General features: G+C 50.5%; 1 long non-coding RNA gene across 1 annotated transcript in view; it reads left to right on the top strand.

Annotated features, from left to right (window-relative positions):
- LOC141270958 (uncharacterized) overlaps window positions 1-19071 on the top strand; it is a 165060-nt gene extending 145989 nt beyond the window's left edge. The window contains exon 3 of the long non-coding RNA XR_012321781.1: window positions 18326-19071. This is a non-coding gene — a long non-coding RNA (uncharacterized lncRNA). The remainder of the gene's footprint in view (window positions 1-18325) is intronic.
- The last annotated feature ends 3534 nt before the right edge of the window (window positions 19072-22605 follow it).

Here is a 22605-nt window from a genome sequence, read left to right as displayed (position 1 = left end):
CGCGAGGGTCACCAGAAAGGCAGTGTAACATAAACTCAGCCATGTGTGCCAGACTGCAAAGAGGCAAGACTTCCGTGTCCTCACCAAGAGTACGACTGACCATGCTCTCCTCCTCATCCTCTTCCTCCTCCTCCCTGTCCTCAGGCCATCCACGCTGAACAGACGGTATGACAGTTGTGCAGGTAGTAACGTCTATAGCGCAGGAAACTAGCTCCTGTTCTTCCTCCTCCTCCTCTTCCTCATTGTTACCCAATCCATGTTGGGATGCGATGAGGCAGGGTTGTGTAATCACCCTGTATTGTGTCTTGCTCTATTTCATCCTGCTCTGCCTGCAACGCATCCTCTTTAATTGTGAGCAGAGAGCGTTTCAGAAGACAGAGAAGCGGGACGGTGACGCTAATTATGGAGTCATCGCCGCTCACCATCTTGATGGAGTCCTCAAATTTTTGGAGGATGGTACATATGTCTGACATCCATGTCCACTCCTGAGGTCTTATGTGTGGAGTCTGACCTGACGGCCTTGTTGATGCTGGTAGTCAACAACTGCCCTCTTCTGCTCACAAATCCTTCCCAACATCTACAATGTAGAGTTTCAACGTGTGGGGACATCGCAGATCAGTCGGTGAGCGGGAAGCTTCAAATGCTGCTGAAGCAGGGCAAGGGCAGCGGAAACTGTAGCTGACTTTCTAAAATGGGCACACAAGCGGCGTACTTTGACAAAAAAATCTGAAAGATCCGGGTAGGTTTTGATAAACCCCTGAACCACGAGGTTAAGACATGGTACGTGTCTGAGGTCGCCTCAGAGCAGCCACCAGGTTCCGGCCATTGTCACACACGACCATGCCTGGCTGTAGGTTCAGCAATGTCAACCACAGATCTGCCTGCTGTTTCAGAGCTGTCCTCTTCAGCGTTGTGCGGTTTGTCACCTAAGCATATCAGCTTCAGCATAACCTGTTGCCGCTTGGCCGAGGCAGTGCTGCAGTGCTTCCAGCTTGCAACTGATGTGGTCATTTTGGAGATGGAGGCTGAAGAGGAGGAGGAGGAGGTGCAGGAGCTGTAGAATGTGGGGGCAACCCTGACTGACCCAAGGTCCACAATCCTCGGCGTCGGAAGGACATTTTCCGTCCCAAGGTCCGACTGGGTCCCGGCTTCCACTATATTAACCCAGTGTGCCATCAGCAAGATGTACCGTTCCTGCCCACAAGCACTTGTCCATGTGTCCATGGTTAGGTGGACTTTCCCAGTAACTGCGTTGTTGAGGGCACGTATAATGTTGTGGGACACATGCTCGAGTAATGCGGGGACGGCACACCAGGAGAAATATTGGCGGCTGGGGACCGAGTACCAAGGGACGACCACGGCCATCAGGCTGCGCAAAGCTTCCGTCTCCACGAGCCTAAAAGGCAACATTTCGAGCACCAGCATTCACAAAATGAGTGCATTTAGTAGTGTGGCCTGTGGGGCGTTGGCTGCGTATTTGCACTTGCATTCCAAGGACTGGGGTAGGGACAACTGAACGCTGCGCTGGGACAAGGACATGGACGTGCTTGCTGATGGTGCTAGTTGAGAGTGTGCAACGACAGGTGCAGGGTGGGAGGCATCTTGGCATGCGCCATGGAGAGGGGATTGTCGTGCACGCACAACAGAGAAACGGGCAGTGGTGTCACCCGCAGACACTGTTGATGGACTCTGGGGTTCGGCCCACTTAGTCGGGTGCTTTGCTGCCATGTGCCTGATCATGCTGGTGGTAGTCAGGCTGCTAGTTTTGCTACCCCTGCTGATGCTGGCCTGGCAAGTGATGCAAATGGCCTCTTTGGGGTTATCTGCAGAGTCTTTAAAAAATAACCAGACTCGGGAAGAACTAACAGTTGTACTGGCAACTTCCGTCGTGTTGGCGTTACGAGGAACGCTTTCCCACCTTGTGTCTGCAGCCACCACGCTGCTTCTCCCTGCCTGTTGTGGTGCTCTGCCTCTCCCTGTGTGCTGCTGTACTCGCTCTGTATGTCCCCCTGCCAGGTTGGGTCAGTTACTATATGATCCACCACCTCGTCTTCCACTTCCACACCCTGGTCCTCCTTCTGATTTTCTGGCAATTGTGTATCATCATCATCCACCTCTTGCGACAGTAATTGCACTTTCTCACCGTTGCCTTCATTTGACCGTGGCTGCTCCAATATTTTGGCATCGCTACACGCGTTCTCCTCTTGACTCGCTTGAAGCTGGCCGGGCAAGAGGTCCGAATCTACAAATTGAAAAAGTGAACAGCTCCTCTGAGTGTCCAAGTGTGGGATCAGTTGTCTCCGGGCACTCGGCATGGTGGGAGGAAGGAGGATCAGGGTGAGGAATATGCGGCCCAAATTCACGGCTACTGAGACTTGACCGTGTGGAAGACAGGGTGGTGGTGGTGGTTAAGTGACTGGAAGCATTATCTGCTATCCAACCAATAACCTTTTGACACTGCTCTGGGTTCAATAGTGGTGTTCTGCGGTCCCCTATTAATTGGGACAGGAAGGTCGAGCGACAAGATGTGGGTGTTTGTTGTGGCACAATTTCATCTTGCCCACGGCCACGTCCTCTGCATGCACCATCACCGTCATGTCCACTCCCCCGCCCCTTTCCATGCACCTTGTCCATTTTTAATGGAGGACAATATTTTCCATGTACACGAGAAATGGCTGATTTTGGAATGCAGTTATATGTGATATGTCTGACAGAGAACCACGGTTTTAAATAGTAGGCCTGTAATTTACTAAAATTATTCTACACAGAGACCTAGTGTGAATAGCTTCACCGACACACTGCAACGGAATGAAAATGGAAGAAATGTCTGATTTTTGAACAGTCTTATAGGTGATATGTCTGACAGAGAACCACTGTTTTAAATAGTAGGCCTGTAATTGACTGACAACCTTAAAGACTGCCAAACTGCTTAATTTAGGATACTTGTTACGGGTCCGGGTGGTGGAACCTCTGTGCTGTAATGCAAGTGTAGTGCCGGCGTCCCTGCCCTCTGCTAGGCAGGGACGCTGCTCCTCTCACCGCTCTGCTCCGTTCCCGGCGTCCTCCTCCTGCTCTGCTCTCAGCGCGCGCTCCTTCCCGGCCCCTGTGCTTAGGGCGCGCGCGCGCGCGCTCCCCTCCTCTTAAAGGGGCCGCGCGCGCCGCCCTAAAGAGTTCCCGGCCAATGGCCGGAGGACTTCATCATATATAAGGCACCTCCTCCAAAATGGAGGTGCCCGAGCAATGTTGTTTGCACCTGTGTCTCACCTGTGCTTCAGCCCTCAGGTCCCGTTGCCAGTTACCTGCCAGTTACCTGCCAGTTTCCTGCCAGTTTCCTGCTAGTTACCTGCTTGATTCCTGCCTGAATACTTGTTACCTGTCTGCCAGCCTGAGGTCCGACGGTCTGCCTTACTACTCCTGTCAGTCTGTCTAAAGGACCAGCCTGCCCGCTCACCTGGGAGCGCATATCAGCTACCTGCCTGCTTGCCTGAGGTCCGACGGTCTGCCTTACTACTCCGGTCAGTCTGTCTATGGACCAGCTTGCCCGCTCACCTGGGAGCGCTTCTCCGTTATCTGCCTGCTTGCCAGCCCGGAGGCTCCGTTGTCACGTGCTGTGACCACCAGCTATCTCAGAGACTCTTGCCCGCTCACCTGGGAGCGCATCTCCGTTACCTGCCTGCTTGCCAGCCCGGAGGTCCCGTTGTCACGTGCGGTGACCACCAGCTATTCCAGAGACTCTTGCCCGCTCACCTGGGAGCGCTTCTCCGTTACCTACCTGCCTGCCAGCCCGGAGGTTCCGCCGTCACGTGCCGTGACCACCTGCTATTCCAGAGACTCTCGCTTGCTCACCTGGGAGCACACATCTACCATCTGCCTGCTAGCCTACCCGGAGGCTCTGCCATCACAGGTCGTACCTACCCCTTACCCAGAGACTGCCCTGATCGCTTGCCGTATCTCCCTGTCCGTTCACCCAGAGACTGCCACCCGCTCCCTTACAAGGGCCGCCCCCTTGTATAGTAGCTCAGAGGTTCCGCCTCCCGGACCCGTTACAGTTTGCTCGGGCCATGGAACCCGGTGGCACCCAAGCTCCCTCGCTCTCGGACCTCTGTCTTGAACTGTCCCGTCAGAGGTCCCAACAGGAGGCCATCCTGGGTCACCTGCGGAATGTTAATACTCGCCTGAACACTCTGTCTGATCCACCAACAACCTCCGCCAGTGCCATATCTTGCAATCCGGCAGCTCCGCTGCCCACTAATACTATGGTATCCTACCCCGGACCCCGGCTCTCTGCACCTCCTCGCTTCGGAGGCGACCCCGTCCAGGCTCGGGGCTTCATAAATCAGTGCACCCTGCACTTTGAACTTTTGTCCCATCAGTTTAATTCCGACCGGGCCAAAATTGCCTTTATCATGTCCCATCTCACCGGGGAGGCCCTGGCCTGGCTAAATCCTCTATGGGAGAGAGGAGACCCCCTGGTGTCCAACTTGCCTGCTTTTCTCTCGGCTTTCCGGAAAGTCTTCGACGAACCCGGACGGAAGACCTCATCCGCATCCTCTCTGCTACGCCTCCGTCAGGAGGGTCTCACCGTGGGCCAATATGCCATACAGTTCCGCACCCTTGCCTCGGAGCTGGCCTGGGATAACGACGCTCTGGTATCCGTCTTCTGGGAGGGTCTGTCCGGTCGTATTAAAGATGAACTTGCTGGTCGGGACATTCCTACCTCTCTCGATGATCTAATAACCCTTGCCACCCGGATTGACCTACGGTTCCAAGAGCGTGCCAAAGAGGTCACCCGTGAGAGAAGGATTCCACGTTTAGCTCCTACTTTCCAGAAACCCGTCATTCCCTCCGTCTCTCCCCAGGTACACTCTCCTGAGCCTATGCAGGTCGACCAGACCAAGATGGTCAAAACCCGTCAGGACTCACGCCGTGCCGAGGGGAGCTGCTTCTACTGTGGCAGTAAGGAGCACCGGATCCGTGCCTGCCCGGAGAGGTCGGGAAACGCCTGTGTCTAGGTTCGCTCAGAGAGGTCCACCTAGACAAGAATAAATCCTCTCCATCCCTGCTGTTGTCTGTTTCGATCATCTACGGGGAGAACCGTTATTTCGAACTAGCCCAACTTGACTCTGGAGCAGCCGGGAACCTTATTTCACAGTCCCTGGTTGAGAAATACCGCATCCCCACCAAACCTCTGGCTGTACCCTTGTCTGTCGCTGCCGTGGATGGGGGCCTCTTACCTCGCCCCATTCAACTCATCACCGAATCCATTACCGTGCAGGTGGGAATGCTGCATTCTGAAAGTATCTCCTTTCATGTTCTGCCTGGACTCTCTCACGCCCTCTTGCTAGGTCTGCCCTGGCTCCAGAGACATGCACCCGTGCTAGACTGGCAAACCGGAGAGGTCCTTCGCTGGGGACAAGACTGTCATAAAACCTGCCTGGTTCCCGTCCATCCCGTCCGTCCTTCTCCTACCCCAGCTAATCTACCTGGACTTCCGATTCCTTATTGGTCTTATGCAGATGTCTTTAATAAAAAGGAGGCAGAGACATTACCACCACATAGACCATACGACTGTCCCATCGATCTGCTACCCGGTACTACTCCTCCCCGTGGGCGTATCTATCCTTTATCCGCTGCTGAGACCCGGTCAATGTCCGAATATATTGAGGAGAATCTGGCCAGAGGATTCATCCGGAAATCTACCTCCCCGGCGGGAGCAGGCTTCTTTTTCGTCAAAAAGAAGGACGGCTCTCTCCGTCCCTGTATAGACTATAGAGGCCTAAACCTGATCACGGTGAAGAATAAGTACCCCCTTCCGCTCATTCCAGAATTATTTGATCGTCTGAGGGGAGCTAGGATCTTCACCAAACTGGACCTTCGTGGGGCGTACAACCTGGTTCGTATTCGTCAGGGGGATGAATGGAAGACGGCATTCAACACCCGGGACGGCCACTATGAATACCTGGTAATGCCCTTTGGTCTCTGTAACGCTCCTGCCGTCTTTCAAGAGTTGGTCAATGACATCTTCCGGGACCTTCTCTACTCCTGCGTAGTGGTGTACCTGGACGACATCTTGGTCTTCTCTCCGGATCTCCAGACTCACCGGAGGGACGTTCGTCAGGTCCTGCTCAGGCTAAGGCAGAACCATCTCTACGCTAAATTTGAGAAGTGCCTCTTTGAGCAGACCTCGCTTCCGTTTCTGGGCTACATTATCTCTCAGACCGGCCTACAAATGGATCCTGAGAAACTGTCTGCCATCGAGAAATGGCCCCGACCGGAGGGGTTGAAGGCCATTCAGCGATTCCTGGGCTTCGCCAACTACTACCGCCTCTTCATACCACACTTCTCTTCCCGGACGGCCCCAATTTCTGCGCTCACCCGTAAAGGTACTAATCCCAAAGAGTGGCCACCCGAAGCAGAGGAGGCCTTTCTTTCCCTTAAACAGGCCTTCTCTTCCGCCCCGGTGCTGCATCGCCCAGATGGCAACAAGCAGTTCTTCCTGGAAGTTGACGCCTCCTCCTCTGGAGCCGGAGCAGTACTTACTCAAAAATCATCTTCCGGGAGGATGGTAACTTGTGGCTTCTTCTCAAAACTCTTCTCCTCCTCAGAGCGCAATTATTCCATAGGAGACCGAGAGTTATTGGCCATCAAACTGGCATTGGAGGAGTGGCGTTACCTGCTCGAGGGGGCTCTTCACCCGGTAATAATTTACACTGACCACAAGAACTTGGCTTACCTCCAGCATGCCCAGAGACTTAACCCGCGCCAAGCCCGGTGGTCCTTGTTTTTTGCTCGTTTTGATTTTGTCCTTCATTTTCGCCCGGCTGACAAAAACGTCAAGGCGGACGCCTTGTCTCGATCCTTTCTGGTGTCTGATCTCGAGGAGGATCCGAAACACATCATCGATCCCGCCAGAGTAATGCAGGTGGCTCCCGTGAGTCTAAATCGTCTTCCTCCTGGTAAGACGTTCGTACCAGTACCTGATCGGGAGAAGATCCTACACTGGGGTCATTCGTCTAAACTAGCTGGCCACGCCGGTCAGAAAAAGACCCTCCAGCTTATTACCCGGCACTACTGGTGGCCTAACCTGCACAAGGATGTAATTGACTTTGTTTCTGCCTGTGTGTCCTGCGCCCGCAACAAAGTTCCGAGACACCTGCCGGCCGGCCGCCTCCTACCTCTGCCAGTACCTGCTGCCCCCTGGCAGCATATAGCGATGGACTTCATAACTGATCTGCCCGTCTCTGCCGGTTGTACGGTCATTTTGGTGGTCGCTGACCGCTTTTCCAAGATGGCTCACTTCATTCCACTGCCAGGTCTTCCGTCTGCACCCGAGCTGGCTAAAGACTTTATCCGCCACATCTTCCGTCTTCATGGCCTGCCCCGTCACATCGTGTCGGATCGAGGAGTACAGTTCACTTCCCGTTTCTGGAGAGCCACTTGTAAATTGCTGGACGTCACCCTGGACTTCTCCTCCGCTTACCACCCACAGTCTAATGGTCAAGTGGAGCGGATCAATCAGAACCTGACCAGTTACCTTCGGCACTTCGTTAATGCCCACCATTCTGACTGGGTGGATCTCCTGCCATGGGCCGAATTCTCGTACAACAATCACGAGAGCGAGTCTTCCTCCAAATCCCCGTTTTTTGTAGTCTACGGTCAGCATCCTCGGATCCCGTTTCCCGTCTCCACCTCGGTGGACAATCCGGCTGCGGAATCTCTTGTTAACAAATTTTCCTCCATATGGGAGAGTACCCGGTCCGCACTCCTTCTGTCATCCGAGCGTATGAAAAGACACGCTGACAAAAAACGTCTGGACCCTCCTCAATTCCGCCCTGGGGATAAAGTCTGGCTCTCGTCCAAATATGTCCGGCTCAAGATCCCTTCCTATAAGTTAGGGCCTCGGTTCATCGGCCCACTGGAGGTCATCAGTCAGATCAACCCGGTGGCCTATAAATTGAAACTCCCGGCCAACTTACGGATCCCTAACTCCTTCCATGTGTCTCTCCTCAAACCTGTGGTGCTTAACTCTTTTTCCAAGTCTACAGGTACGCCTCCTGCTCCGGTTTCTGCTGAGGACGAGTTTGAGGTAGAGAACATTCTTGCCACCAAAAGGGTAAGAGGAAAGACCTTTTTTCTGGTAGATTGGAAGGGGTTTGGTCCTGAGGAGAGAACGTGGGAGCCCCGGGAGAACATCCATGCCCCTCTCATCCTAGCTAAATTTCTGTCTGGCCTAAAAAAGGGGGGGCCTAAAGGGGGGGGTACTGTAGTGCCGGCGTCCCTGCCCTCTGCTAGGCAGGGACGCTGCTCCTCTCACCGCTCTGCTCCGTTCCCGGCGTCCTCCTCCTGCTCTGCTCTCAGCGCGCGCTCCTTCCCGGCCCCTGTGCTTAGGGCGCGCGCGCGCGCGCTCCCCTCCTCTTAAAGGGGCCGCGCGCGCCGCCCTAAAGAGTTCCCGGCCAATGGCCGGAGGACTTCATCATATATAAGGCACCTCCTCCAAAATGGAGGTGCCCGAGCAATGTTGTTTGCACCTGTGTCTCACCTGTGCTTCAGCCCTCAGGTCCCGTTGCCAGTTACCTGCCAGTTACCTGCCAGTTTCCTGCCAGTTTCCTGCTAGTTACCTGCTTGATTCCTGCCTGAATACTTGTTACCTGTCTGCCAGCCTGAGGTCCGACGGTCTGCCTTACTACTCCTGTCAGTCTGTCTAAAGGACCAGCCTGCCCGCTCACCTGGGAGCGCATATCAGCTACCTGCCTGCTTGCCTGAGGTCCGACGGTCTGCCTTACTACTCCGGTCAGTCTGTCTATGGACCAGCTTGCCCGCTCACCTGGGAGCGCTTCTCCGTTATCTGCCTGCTTGCCAGCCCGGAGGCTCCGTTGTCACGTGCTGTGACCACCAGCTATCTCAGAGACTCTTGCCCGCTCACCTGGGAGCGCATCTCCGTTACCTGCCTGCTTGCCAGCCCGGAGGTCCCGTTGTCACGTGCGGTGACCACCAGCTATTCCAGAGACTCTTGCCCGCTCACCTGGGAGCGCTTCTCCGTTACCTACCTGCCTGCCAGCCCGGAGGTTCCGCCGTCACGTGCCGTGACCACCTGCTATTCCAGAGACTCTCGCTTGCTCACCTGGGAGCACACATCTACCATCTGCCTGCTAGCCTACCCGGAGGCTCTGCCATCACAGGTCGTACCTACCCCTTACCCAGAGACTGCCCTGATCGCTTGCCGTATCTCCCTGTCCGTTCACCCAGAGACTGCCACCCGCTCCCTTACAAGGGCCGCCCCCTTGTATAGTAGCTCAGAGGTTCCGCCTCCCGGACCCGTTACAGCAAGGAGGGACCAGAGCGGCGTGACTAAGTGCCTACCCGGACCAACCCTGGCCACACGACAGCTTAGTCGACTCTGTGAACCAAGGAGGGAACGGGAAGGTGAACCAGGTGCCACTCTGGGACCGACCTTGTGTGAGAGCAGGCGACTCCCACGGGTCAGATGGCTGAAGCTGACAGGCACAGCAGATGAGCACGGCTGGTAAACAGGCAGGTGATGTGGGTAGGCAAGCAGGCAGGCACAGCATGTAGACAGGCAGGCGGGCACGGCTAATGGACAGGCAGGCGGGCACAGCTGATTTACAGGCAGGCACGGCTGATAGACAGGCTGGCGGGCACGGCTGATAGACAGGCTGGCGGGCACGGGTGATAGACAGGCTGGCGGGCACGGGTGATAGGCTGACAGGCATGGGTGATAGACAGGCTGGCGGGCACGGCTGATAGACAGGCTGGCGGGTACTGGAACCTGAGGGCTGAGGAGAGTGTTGGCAAACAAACAACAACCTTGCACAGGCACCTCTATTTTGGAGGAGGTGCTTAATATAGGAGTAGTTCTCCAGCAATTGGCTGAGGACTCTTTAGGACGGCACGCCCTTAAGAGGGAGGGAGCGCGCCCTAAGTACAGTGCCCAGGAAACTGCGCGTGGTGCGAGCACCCCGGGCAGAAGCAGCTGGGGAGGTGAAGGACGTCGGACCGGGACCACGGCGGTGAGGGGATCGACGTCTCTGCCCGGGAGGAGGCAGAGGCGCCGATGCTACAGTACCCCCCCTTTACGCCTCCTCTTCTTTAGGCCCGCAAGAAATTTTTCTAGAAGACGAGGGGCATGAATATTTTCCCTAGGCTCCCAAGACCTCTCCTCAGGGCCAAACCCCTTCCAATCCACAGGAAAGAAAGTCTTTCCTCTTACCCTCCTGATGGCCAAAATGTTTTCTACCTCAAAGACGTCCTCAGCAGAGACTGGAGCTGGAGTGGTACCTGGATCGTCAGAGAAAGAAATAAGGACAACCGGCTTGAGGAGAGACACGTGAAAGGAATTGGGGATCCGTAAGGAGGCCAGGAGTTTCAGCTTGTATGCCACTGAATTTATTTGGTTCAGAATCTCGAAAGGACCGATGAACCACGGACCCAACTTGTATGATGGTATCTTGAGATGGACATATTTGGAGGAAAGCCAGACCTTGTCTCCCGGATGAAATAGAGGCGGATCCAGACATCTTTTATCAGCGTGCTTCTTCTTCCGCTCGGAGGACTGAAGAAGAGCAGATCTAGTGTCTTCCCAAATCGACGAGAGACTCCACGGCAGGATTGTCCACTGAATCCGGGGGTGAAGACCGAAAACCACAAAAAACGGAGACTTAGCAGAGGACTCACTCATATGGTTATTATAAGAAAACTCGGCCCAAGGCAGGAGTTCTACCCAATCGTTATGGTGAGCGTTGACAAAGTTCCGAAGAAAACTGGTAAGAATCTGATTGATACGTTCCACCTGACCTGAGGATGATAGGCCGAGGAAAAGTCCAAAGAGACATCCAGCAGCTTGCATGTGGCTCTCCAGAAGCGAGAAGTGAACTGAACTCCTCGGTCCGAGACAATGTGGAGGGGTAAGCTGTGGAGCCGAATGATGTGACGGATAAAGTCCTTAGCTAGCATAGGTGCGGACGGGAGACCCGACAGAGGGATGAAGTGAGCCATCTTGGAGAAGCAGTCGGCGACCACCCAAATGACAGTGCAACTGGCCGATACAGGAAGATCCGTGATTAAATCCATTGCAATATCTTGCCACGGACCGGAAGGCACAGGAAGAGGAAGAAGACGACTGGCTGGGAGGTGCCTAGGTATTTTGTTACGGGCACAAGAGGAACAAGCCGCGACAAAATCCACAACATTCTTACGTAGCGTGGGCCACCAATAATATCGGGCAATGAGCAGAAGCGTCTTCCTCTGGCCGGCATGACCAGTCAGTTTGGACGAATGGCCCCAGAGTAAGACTTTCTTCCGATCCTAAGCCGCTACAAAGGTCTTAGCAGGAGGTAGATGAGACAGGTCAAACGGAGCAGCCATCATTATTCTGGAGGGGTCAATGATGTGTAGAGGCTCCTCCTCTTGGTCAGTAGACAGAAAAGAGCGGGATAGAGCATCGATTTTAATGTTCCTGTCTGACGGGCGGTAATGGATAGTGAAGCAGAATCGAGCAAAGAACAAAGACCATCTGGCCTGACGCGGGTTTAGTCTTTGGGCGGTCTGCAAATACGTGAGTTTTTTATGGTCAGTGTAGATGATCTCCGACTGCAGAGCCCCCTCAAGCAAGTAGCGCCACTCCTCCAGTGCTAATTTGATGGCCAGCAGTTCACGATGTCCTATGGAGTAATTGTGCTCGGACGAAGAGAAGAGCTTGGAGAAGAAGCCGCAGGTCACCATTCACCCGGATGAGGATTTCTGGGTGAGCACTGCTCCGGCCCCGGAGGAGGAGGCATCAACCTCCATGAAGAACTGTTTATTGCAATCAAGACGATGTAGCACTGGAGCGGAGGAGAAGACTTGCTTAAGAGAGATAAAGGCATTCTCCGCCTCAGAAGTCCATTCCCTGGGATTTGCTCCTTTACGGGTGAGAGCAGAGATGGGAGCAGTCCGGGAGGAGAAATGAGGAATGAAGAGGCAGTAATAGTTAGCGAATCACAGAAACTGCTGTATAGCCTTCAACCCCTCAGGTCGGGGCCACTTTAAAACGGCAGACACCTTCTCGGGATCCATCCGCAGTCCGGTCTTAGAGATGATATACCCCAGAAATGGTAGGGAGGTCTGCTCAAAGAAGCATTTCTCGTACTTAGCATACAGGTGATTCTTCCGAAGCCACAGTAGTACCTGACGAACATCCCTCCGGTGTGAGGGCAGATCAGGGAAGAACACCAAGATATTGTCCAGGTACACCACCACGCAGGAACAGGAGATCACGGAAGATGCCGTTTACTAACTTCTAGAAGACGGCTGGAGCATTACAGAGACCGAAGGGCATCACGCGGTACTCGTAGTGAACATCCCAAGTGTTAAATGCCGTCTTCCACTCGAATCCGGACCAGATTGTACGCCCCACGAAGATCGAGCTTAGTGGAGATCTTCGCGCCTTTTAGGCGGTCAAACAGCTCCAAGATGAGGCAAGGGGTACTTATTTTTTATGGTAATCTGGTTTAGGCCCCTATAGTCGATACAAGGATGAAGAGAGACGTCTTTCTTTTTGACGAAGAACAATACGGCTCCAGCCAGAGAGGTAGATTTCTGGATAAATCCCTTGGCAAGATTCTCTTCACTGTAGTCAGACATAGCACGGGTCTCGGCCAGCGACAAATGGTTGATTCGCCCATGAGGAGGTGAAGCACCAGGTATTAGGTCGATGGGGCAATCATACGGCCTATGAGGTGGTAGTGTCTCTGCCTCCTTTTTATCAAAGACGTCCCCATATGACCAGTAGGGTGCCGGCACGCCAAGTAGGTTAGCTGGAGTAGACGGAGGTCGAGCAGGACGGACCGGAACCAGACAGGACTTATGGCATTCCTGACCCCAACGGAGCACCTCACCCGAGCTCCAATTCAGGACGGGCTCATGTCTCTGTAACCAAGGCAGGCCAAGCAAGAGGGGATGAGAGAGACTGGACAGCACGTAAAAGGAGATCTTCTCCAAATGTGGCATTCCCACCTGAAGGCTCAGTGACAAACAAGATGGTTTCAGAGAGAAGCTTTCCATCCACAGAGGAAACCGCTAAAGTATCAGCCAGACGTCTAGTAGGAATCTGAAAATGCTCCACAATGGCCTGTTGAATGAGATTCCCTGCGGCTCCGGAATCCAGATAGGCAGTCTCAAAGAAGCGGGTCTCACTACTGGTAACTGAAACAGACAGAGTCAAGGGCGGAGAGGAAGAACTTTTGCCTAGGACGACCTCTCTGAGCGGTCCTAGACACTGGAGTTTCCCGGTCTCACCAGACAGGAGTGGATCTGATGCTCTATGCTGCCACAGTAGAAGCAACTCACCTCGGCGCGGCGGATCTCCTGGCGAGACTTGACCATCTTAACTTGGTCAATTTGCATAGACTCCGGAGAAGACACCCGGGGGAATGCTGGTTGCAAGACTGGACTTTGGAAGGTAGGAGCGAGGCGTAGAGGTCTTCTCTCATGGGTCGTCTCCTTAGTACACTCCAGAAAACAGATGTCAATCCGGGTAGCTAATGACGCCAGGTCATCCAGGGAGGGAGGTATGTCACGACCGGCTAGCTCATCCTTGATCCGTCCGGAAAGGCCCTCCCAAAAGGTGGACACCAAAGCCTCATTGTTCCAGGCAAGTTCAGATGCGAGGGTTCGGAAACGCACGGCATACTGTCCCACAGAGAGACTCCCTTGGGTGTGTCGGAGAAGAGAGGAGGCAGCAGAAGATTTTCATCCAGGCTCATCGAACACCTTCCGGAAAGCCGCGAGGAAGGCTTAGAGATCGGACACCAGAGGATCCCCCCTCTCCCACAGAGGGTTAAGCCACGCCAACGCCTCTCCGGTGAGGTGAGACATGGTGAATGCCACCTTGGCCCGGTCAGAGGTGAACTGGTGTGCCAGGAGTTCAAAGTGCAGCGTGCACTGATTTATGAAGCCTCAACATAAGGCAGGGTCACCACCAAAATGTGGAGGAGCAGAAAGCCAGGGTCCAAAACCGGGTATCACAGCGCCACTGGGTTGAGGTGCCGTTGGAGTGGGTGCCGCTCGATTAGAGGTGGACACAGTCGGGATGGACAGCGCGTCCAGGTGGGAGTTGACTGTCCACAGGTAGGACAGGATATTATCCTGTTGGGATCTCTGGTACAGGTCTGAGAGCGAAGGAGCCTGGGAGCCACCAGATTCCATGGCCTGTGCAAACTGTTACGGGTCCAGGTGGTGGAACCTCTGTGCTGTGATGCAAGGAGGGACCAGAGGGGCGTGACTAAGTGCCTACCCGGACCGACCCTGGCCACACGGCGGCTTAGTCGACTCCGTGAACCAAGGAGGGACCGGGAAGGTGAACCAGGTGCCACTCGGGGACTGACCTTGTGTGAGAGCAGGTGACTCCCACGGGTCAGATGGCTGAAACTGACAGGCACAGCAGATGAGCACGGCTGGTAGACAGGCAGGTGATGCGGGTAGGCAAGCAGGCGGGCACGGCAGGTAGACAGGCAGGCGGGCACGGCAGGTAGACAGGCAGGCTGGCACGACTGATAGACAGGCTGGCGAGCACGGCTGATAGACAGGCTGGTGGGCACGGGTGATAGACAGGCTGGTGGGCACGGCTGATAGACAGGCTGGCGGGCACGGGTGATAGACAGGCTGGCCGGTACTGGAACCTGAGGGCTGAGGAGAGTGTTAGCACACAAACAACAACCTTGCACAGGCACCTCCATTTTGGAGGAGGTGCTTAATATAGGAGTAGTCCTCCGGCCATTGGCCAGGGACTCTTTAGGACGGCGCGCGAGGCCCTTTTAAGAGGGAGGGAGCGCGCCCTAAGTACAGTGCCTTGGAAACTGTGCGTGGTGCACGCACCCCGGGCAGAAGCAGCAGGGGAGATGGAGGACGTCGGACAGGGACCGCGGCGGTGAGGGGATTGGCGTCTCTGCCCGGCAGGAGGCAGAGGTGCCGACGCTACAATACTGTTTATCTCAAGTCACAAAGGTCGCATATATAAACTTCCTGAATTCACAATATACCACACTAAAAGCTCCAGCCGAAGCAGCCCAGCTTCAAAAGGAAGATACATAAAATTGTAGGTAAAAGAGTAAATTTTATTTCCAATTTTAAAAACAACAATTAAAAAAACAGATAATTAAAAAAACAGAGACCTTCGGGTTCCATCCATCAACATGATGCATAAATAACAGAAAACACAGGTGGAAAACCCAAACGGTGTTCTCAAAGTAGATGCAAAATTAATTGTATAACATAGCCCCATGAACTATAAAGTCATCCTATACCAGCCAAGAAGTAACAAGGAAATAAGCCCAAAATTGTAAACTAAATAGCTGTGCTAAACTCGGCTACTTCTCTCAAACATAGAAGGTGCAAAGTGCATGTATCAGGGAAGTCCTCTTGTTATGGATTGAGAAAGCTAGATATAAATAAATAGATAATAGAATAGAATTATCTATTTATTTATATCTAGCTTTCTCAATCCATAACAAGGGGACTTCCCTGATATATGCACTTTGCACCTTCTATGTTTGAGAGAACTAACCAAGTTTAGCACAGCTATTTAGTTTACAATTTTGGGCTTATTTCCTTGTTACTTCTTGGCTGGTATAGGATGACTTTATAGTTCATGGGGCTATGTTATACAATTAATTTTGCATCTACTTTGAGAACACCGTTTGGGTTTTCCACCTGTGTTTTCTGTTATTTATGCATCATGTTGATGGATGGAACCCGAAGGTCTCTGTTTTTTTAATTATCTGTTTTTTTAATTGTTGTTTTTAAAATTGGAAATAAAATTTACTCTTTTACCTACAATATTGTGTATCTTCCTTTTGAAGCTGGGCTGCTTCGGCTGGCGCTTTTTGTGTGGAATACTGTTTATCTGGCTATCTTTTCCACTAATCCATATCCTCAGTAGAGTAGCTACTGCTCAGCACATCGACACGGTTAAACCCTGCGGTAGTGCAGGGAGACATGATCTCCCTGCAATACTTATTCTCAGCTCTATGTAATGCAGGTTGCTTTAAACCTGCAGTCTACAAAACTGGCTGAGGTGCTGGCGAAAGAACAGGACATGTGTGCACCAACACTGTGACATCAGCACGTTGGTCCATCGGCATTTTGCCAGAGGACTCCTCAGGATCATGGAAAGGGAGAGTATATGAGGGCATCATATAGTATGGGGGGCCCCTCATACATTGCAGAGACTTCTGTTAGGGCCCCTCATACATTGTGGCGGCCATCATACTGCATGGGAGATAATATTGTGGCCAGTATACAGCGTGGGAGCTAATATGGGGTCTATTATGCAATGTTGGAACTAATATGGGGTCCATTATACAGCATGGGAGCTAATGTTGGAGCCATTATACAGTGTGGGAGCTAATGTGGCCAGTATACAGTGTGAGAGCTAATATGGAGTCCATTATACAGCATGAGAACTAATATGGGGGCCAATATACAGCGTGGGAGCTAATATGGGAGCCGTTATACAATGTTGTAAGTAATATGGGGTCCATTATACAGCGTGGGAGCTAATGTTGGAAGCTAATGTGGGACCATTATACAGCGTGGGAGTTAATTTTGGGGCCATTATACAGCATGGGAGTTAATATTGGGGCCATTATACAGTGCAGTAGGTAATGTGGGACCGTTATACAGTGTAGGAGCTAATGTTGGAGCCATTATACTGTTGGTATATGCAACAGTTGTGGACTTCTTTGTTTGCATGAAGGAGGACTTTATACTGATCTGACAGTAGATGGCGATGTTGTGTAAAGTTTCCTTGTTTACAGCATTGTAAAAGAAAAAAGTCTCTCTTGTACTTTCTGTTTTGTTCTTACTTCCTGGTGCAGTACTGTGTGACTGTGCGTTTTTTTCCTTTACCTCATGTTCTGAGAAGTAAAAGCTTGTTATTACATGTAATCTGCTCTGTAAAGTTTCTACAACAACTGTGGGTATCCAGAAGCTGTGCAACATATACTGCATTAGAGCTAATGTGGGGCCATTATACAGCGTGGGAGCTGTGGGGGCCATTATACAGTGTAGGATAAGAAAGAGGATCTGGTAACAGCACCGGATCTGCTAATTATTGACATAGAACAAAAAAAACACGGGCTTGGTGACCGCTGCTAAGGAGAAGATGATCCAAGATGGGATCCTATTGGCCATAATGAGGTACTTAACCCATTGGGTATTTGATTGGAGGGGTCTAATAGATTTGATCCTACTGGGTGCAATATAATTCTTACAGCCAATAGGATCCTATAGTTGTGGAGGAACCAAATGCCTCCGCTGTGATATGACGAAACAGGGTTCAAAAGAATTTATATCCATGGTTACAGGAGACAGCTTTCGTATAACTTAATTTCTAAACTGTAATGCTAGTTGTGTGATTTACTCCAAAATGCGTAATCTTAATAAAATGTCTTGCTTTACTATCCTTGGATCATCTTCTCCTTAGTGGCTCTTACAGAGCCTGCGTTTTTTTTGTTCTATTTTGATAATTATACAGTTTGGTAGGTACTGTATGTGTCATTATACAGTGTGGGGGCTACCTTGGGGATCATTATACTGTGTTTTGATGGAACAGTGGTGACATTATACTGTGTTTAGGGGAGCTGTGGGCCCATCATACTGTGTATAAGGGAGCTAGCTGTGGGGGCATCATACTGTGTATAGGGGAGCTGTAGGCCCATCATACTGTGTATAGGGGAGCTTTTGTTGCATCATACTGTGTATAGGGGAGCTGTGGGCCCATCATATTGTGTATAGGGGGACTTTGGGTCCACTATACTGTGTATAGGGGAGCTATTGGTGTATCATAAATTGTATAGGGGAGCTGTGAGCCCATCATACTGTGTATAGGGGACCTGTAGGCCTATCTTAATGTGTATAAGGGAGGTGTACACGTGGGGACTCAGGGGACATTATTAAATGTTAAGTGGGCACTTAAAATGTATTATTATTATTATTATTATAGGGGCACACCGGGTATTGTGACCAAAAAGGTGCGCTTGGGGCATTATTACTTTCTTTCTAGGTGTAAAATGTGGTCACTGTTTTCTAGAGCATGTGCTCAAGGCATTAATATTTTTTAGGGGGCAATTTTACCAACTAGACAACACACAGGAGGCAGCAAGGGGCACAGTTGGTGGGCATTATTATGTGGGGCATTAAGAGAAGCACTGTTATTGTGCCAAACAACAGGTGCATTAATAGGTACAGGTTGTTTATGCAGGTTTGAAGCAGATGGGTACGCTGCTGGAAATGTGAAAAGTCAAATGTGTCTTTGTTGTAATCTCTGCAGATAAATCGTGGCTGGAAGAAGTTGGCATATCGGTCTGCCCCAAAAAGAAAAGACGGGAAAAGTGAACAACTCCATTAGAGAGAACGTCAGCTGTATGTCACCATCTATAACTGTATTATGATCACTTGTATGTTATACCACTATATCGTCACCATATGACAGTAATATCAGTGTTGGTCTTTGTATAGTGAGTTATTTTCAGTAACAGCACACTCATCTGTTGAGGTTCTCCTCCACTCATGGATAGGTTGCACCACCGTAGTTGTAATCAGGGTTATCTAATTAGGGGCCCACTCAGATCTTTCACCCCCCTTAGCTGAACCTCTAGCTATGCCTCTGCATGTCCTAATTCATTCTCTAGGACATATCCCATATTTTCAATTATGCAACACTGGAGATGACCCATCCCTCTAATATCTGACACGTTCTAAAATAATTCCAATCATAGAGAGACTGAAAACTAAAGATGAAATAAAGGGTAGAATCAAAGATAACCCTGCATGAATGATCCAGGGCTTTGTCTGAATCATAATATGAAAGGATAGTGACAATTTACAGAGAACAAGACAAGTTCTTCAGAAGAATTGACCAAACGGCCATTACTCTGAGTGACAGTTCTTCCAGAGCCGCCTATTAATAATAATGAGATTGTGTGCACTACATAAAATATCACTGAACAATAGGCACTTGATTTCTTTTTTATATTTTTCAACTCTTTCTCTATCAAACTTGTTAACTTATAAATAGCTGCCAGAACATTTGATGATTCATAGCAAAACTCATATTTTATCCAATCTTATGATGTCTTTGTATCTGTCTGTCATATTAAAAGACAACCAAACTTTTCTGAAAGTCTATCTTATCTCCGTTTGCTGTAAAGCTTTTGTTCACTATTGCCAACCATTTCAGATAGTGAAGGAGGCAAAAAATTTGGCTACCCTTAGAAGCGTATCTAGACATTCCTTCTCCATTTCCTTCAATATTCAGTTTGGAATTCAGGAATTCCCTGCAGAGCCCGCAGGCTATATCAAAGGGCTATACAATTTTTTGTGCTTGAAATGTTTTTGGTGGCCACTCAATGGCTCTGTAGCACTACAGGTATCAATAAAGGCTACAGCAGGAAGTGGTGAGTAGTGTAGCTGAGACCACAGGGAGTGCCTGGGTAGTCTGCATTACTGGGACAGCAGATTGTAGATCCGAGGGAGTCACCTGAAGTAAGCCAATATATTGATTGTTGAGGTAGAGCCCAGAGACTGCCAACGATCTTCAGGCAGAGTGAGAAATGCTGATGCAGTTGCGAATGTTGTAGACTATAATGAGCCTGCTAAGCTGTGGGCTAGATTGCCTAACAGGGTATATTTTTTATGAGGTTTTCCAGGTTCTAGACAAATATATGCAGTCGCTCTACATAAGTAGGATTTCACAAACGCTGTCCTTATTCCTCTGTATTCCCGAAGTGAGTGGGTGGTCACATGACCTCAAAAATGTGATTTGCATAGTTGTGGTCACTTTCCAACTAGATTCTCATCTGCTTCTTTCAATGTTCTATTGAGAGAAGTGGATGAGAATCTTGTTGACAGATCACTTACTGTTATGATCTGCTACAAGCACTAAGGAAAGACAGGAGATCTGTCCCTACAATAGAACTAAACTGGATCCCTACGATGTAACGGGGAAACTGATCCTGCGATCAGACCCGCTAAAGTCCTCGGCTAGTCTGTACGAAGACCTATAGATGCAAGGGAGGGATCCCTACAAGAACTAGGGACTGGGATAAAGTTGGACACCTACTAGCAGAAATTGTAGCAGTCAAAGACAAACACACAACAAAGAACATAGAGGTCCGAAGACCTAGCAAAACTAACAGAGAATGGTAACAGAGCACCAAGCTAGCTCAAGAGTAGTAAATACAATGAAGTCCAGCAAGGCCAGGAGGGAGGAGCCGGATTAAATAGGCAAAAATGGTCATGTGACCAGCAAACTAGAAAAAACCTAACAGGAGAGTTCTAACAGTACCCCCTCTTCTAAGAGGATCCTCCGGATCCCCTAGGACCGGGTTTATCAGGAATCTTCCTGTGAAACGCTCTGACAAGTCTGGAAGCAGAAACATCATCCGCCCTCACCCATGAGTTATCCTCGGGTCCGAAACCCTTCCAAGCGACGAGATACTGCAAACTCCCTCTATACCGTCTAGAATTTAGGATGCGGGAAAGTTCATATTCCCTGTCCTCCACCACCGGAGGAACAGTGGCAGAGGCGTCACCAACCGACACATCAGCTTTTTTCAACAGAGAAACATGAAACACCGGATTAATCTTCCAGGAAGTAGGAACCTCCAACCTAACAGCAGATTGGTTAACTATCTGAAGCACCTTAAAGGGCCCTACAAACTTAGGACCCAATTTTTTCGAAGGAATCCTCAATCGCAGATTCTTAGAGGACAACCAAACCATGTCACCAATAGCAAACGAAACCTCTTGCCGTTTCCTATCAAAGTACCTCTTAGATTTTTTGTTAGCCTCCTGAAGATTATCACGCACATCCGTCCAAACTCTCTCCAAATCACCGGAAAAACTCTCCTCCTCCGGCACAGCCGATACCAATTTGGAGAATGACCCAAAAGACGGATGTCTCCCAGTACAACAAAAAAAAGGCGAACACCAAGCAGAAGAGGATGTATGGTTGTTAAGAGCAAATTCAGCAAGTGGCAGAAACTCAGACCACCCCTCTTGATTGTCTGCCACAAAGCAACGCAAGAACTGCTCAACATCCTGGTTCTTTCTTTCTGTCTGGCCATTAGACTCAGGATGATATCGGGATGAAAACGACAAATGAACTCCCAACCTGTCACAAAAGGCACGCCAAAAACGAGCCACGAACTGAGGTCCCCTATCAGAAACAATGTCAGTAGGAACGCCATGTAGTCTGACAATTTCCTTGACAAAGGCCTTAGCGAGTGTCTTAGCGCAAGGCAGTTTGATGAAGGGAACCAAGTGACACATCTTGCTAAAACGGTCCACGACCACCCAGATGACCGTGAAACCTTCAGAGGGGGGAAGGTCAGTAATAAAGTCCATAGCCAGATGTGTCCAAGGTGCACTAGGAACCTCCAGAGGGCAAAGCAACCCCGCAGCAGGAGCATGCGAAGACTTAGATCTAGCACACACAGTACATTGACGCACCCACTTAATGACTTCCTTCTGCCATCCAGGCCACCAAAAACTGCGACCCACAAGTCTCTTGGTCTCAGAAATTCCTGGATGGCCTGCCAACCGAGACTCATGACACTCAACAATCAAATCTCTCCTAAAGGTCCTAGGCACAAACAACCTCCCATGGGGAGTGTTAGATGGGGCATTCTCCTGAGCTTTAAGAATCTCATCCTCCAAAACGGAGTCCAAAGCAGCAATCACAACACCTTCTTGTAAAATGCTCTCCTCCTCCTCCTCAGCACTGACCATGGGAGAAAAGCTGCGAGACAAAGCATCCGCTTTAACATTCTTGGTACCCGGGATGTAAGGAACAGAAAAATTAAACCGCGAGAAAAAAAGTGCCCACCTAGCCTGACGGGCATTCAAGAGCTTGGCAGCATCAAGATAGATCAGATTTTTATGATCAGTGAAAACCTGAATGGGAAATTCAGCACCTTCCAAGAGATGATGCCAGTGTTCAAATGCGAGTTTAATAGCCAGCAATTCCCGATTACCAATATCGTAATTAAGTTCAGTCTCAGAAAATTTTTTTGAAAAAAAGGCACAGGGATGTACTCCATCCTTGCTTTCCTGAGACAACACCGCACCAACCCCCACAGAAGAAGCATCAACCTCAACCAAAAACGGCTTAGTCACATCAGGCTGCATAAGGATGGGAGCAGAGGTGAACCTCTCCTTTAGAAACACAAAAGCTTCAATGGCCTCAGAAGTCCACTGAACCGCATTAGCACCTTTCCTAGTGAGATCGGTCAGCGGTTTGACAATAATAGAAATTTTTTTTATGAATTTTCTGTAATAATTGGAGAAACCCAAAAACCTCTGTATCGATTTCAAACCAATAGGCCTAGGCCATTCCTGCACAGCTTGAACTTTAACCGGGTCCATCTCAAAACCTTCACTGGAGATAATGTAACCCAAAAAACTAATTCTCTGTACAGCGAACTCACATTTCTCTAGCTTAGCAAAAAGCAAATTGTTCATTAATAACTGTAAAACCTCATGTACGCTCCGCCAATGAGACTCCAGATCAGGCGAATAAATCAGAATGTCATCCAAATACACAACCAC

The sequence above is a fragment of the Phyllobates terribilis genome, unplaced genomic scaffold, assembly GCF_046119375.1.
Source record: "Phyllobates terribilis strain yellow unplaced genomic scaffold, ASM4611937v1 Scaffold_5__5_contigs__length_657084704, whole genome shotgun sequence".
Taxonomy (NCBI): domain Eukaryota; kingdom Metazoa; phylum Chordata; class Amphibia; order Anura; family Dendrobatidae; genus Phyllobates; species Phyllobates terribilis.
The sequence above is the reverse complement of the archived record's forward strand: the minus strand, read 5'-3'. Positions and strand labels throughout refer to the sequence as shown.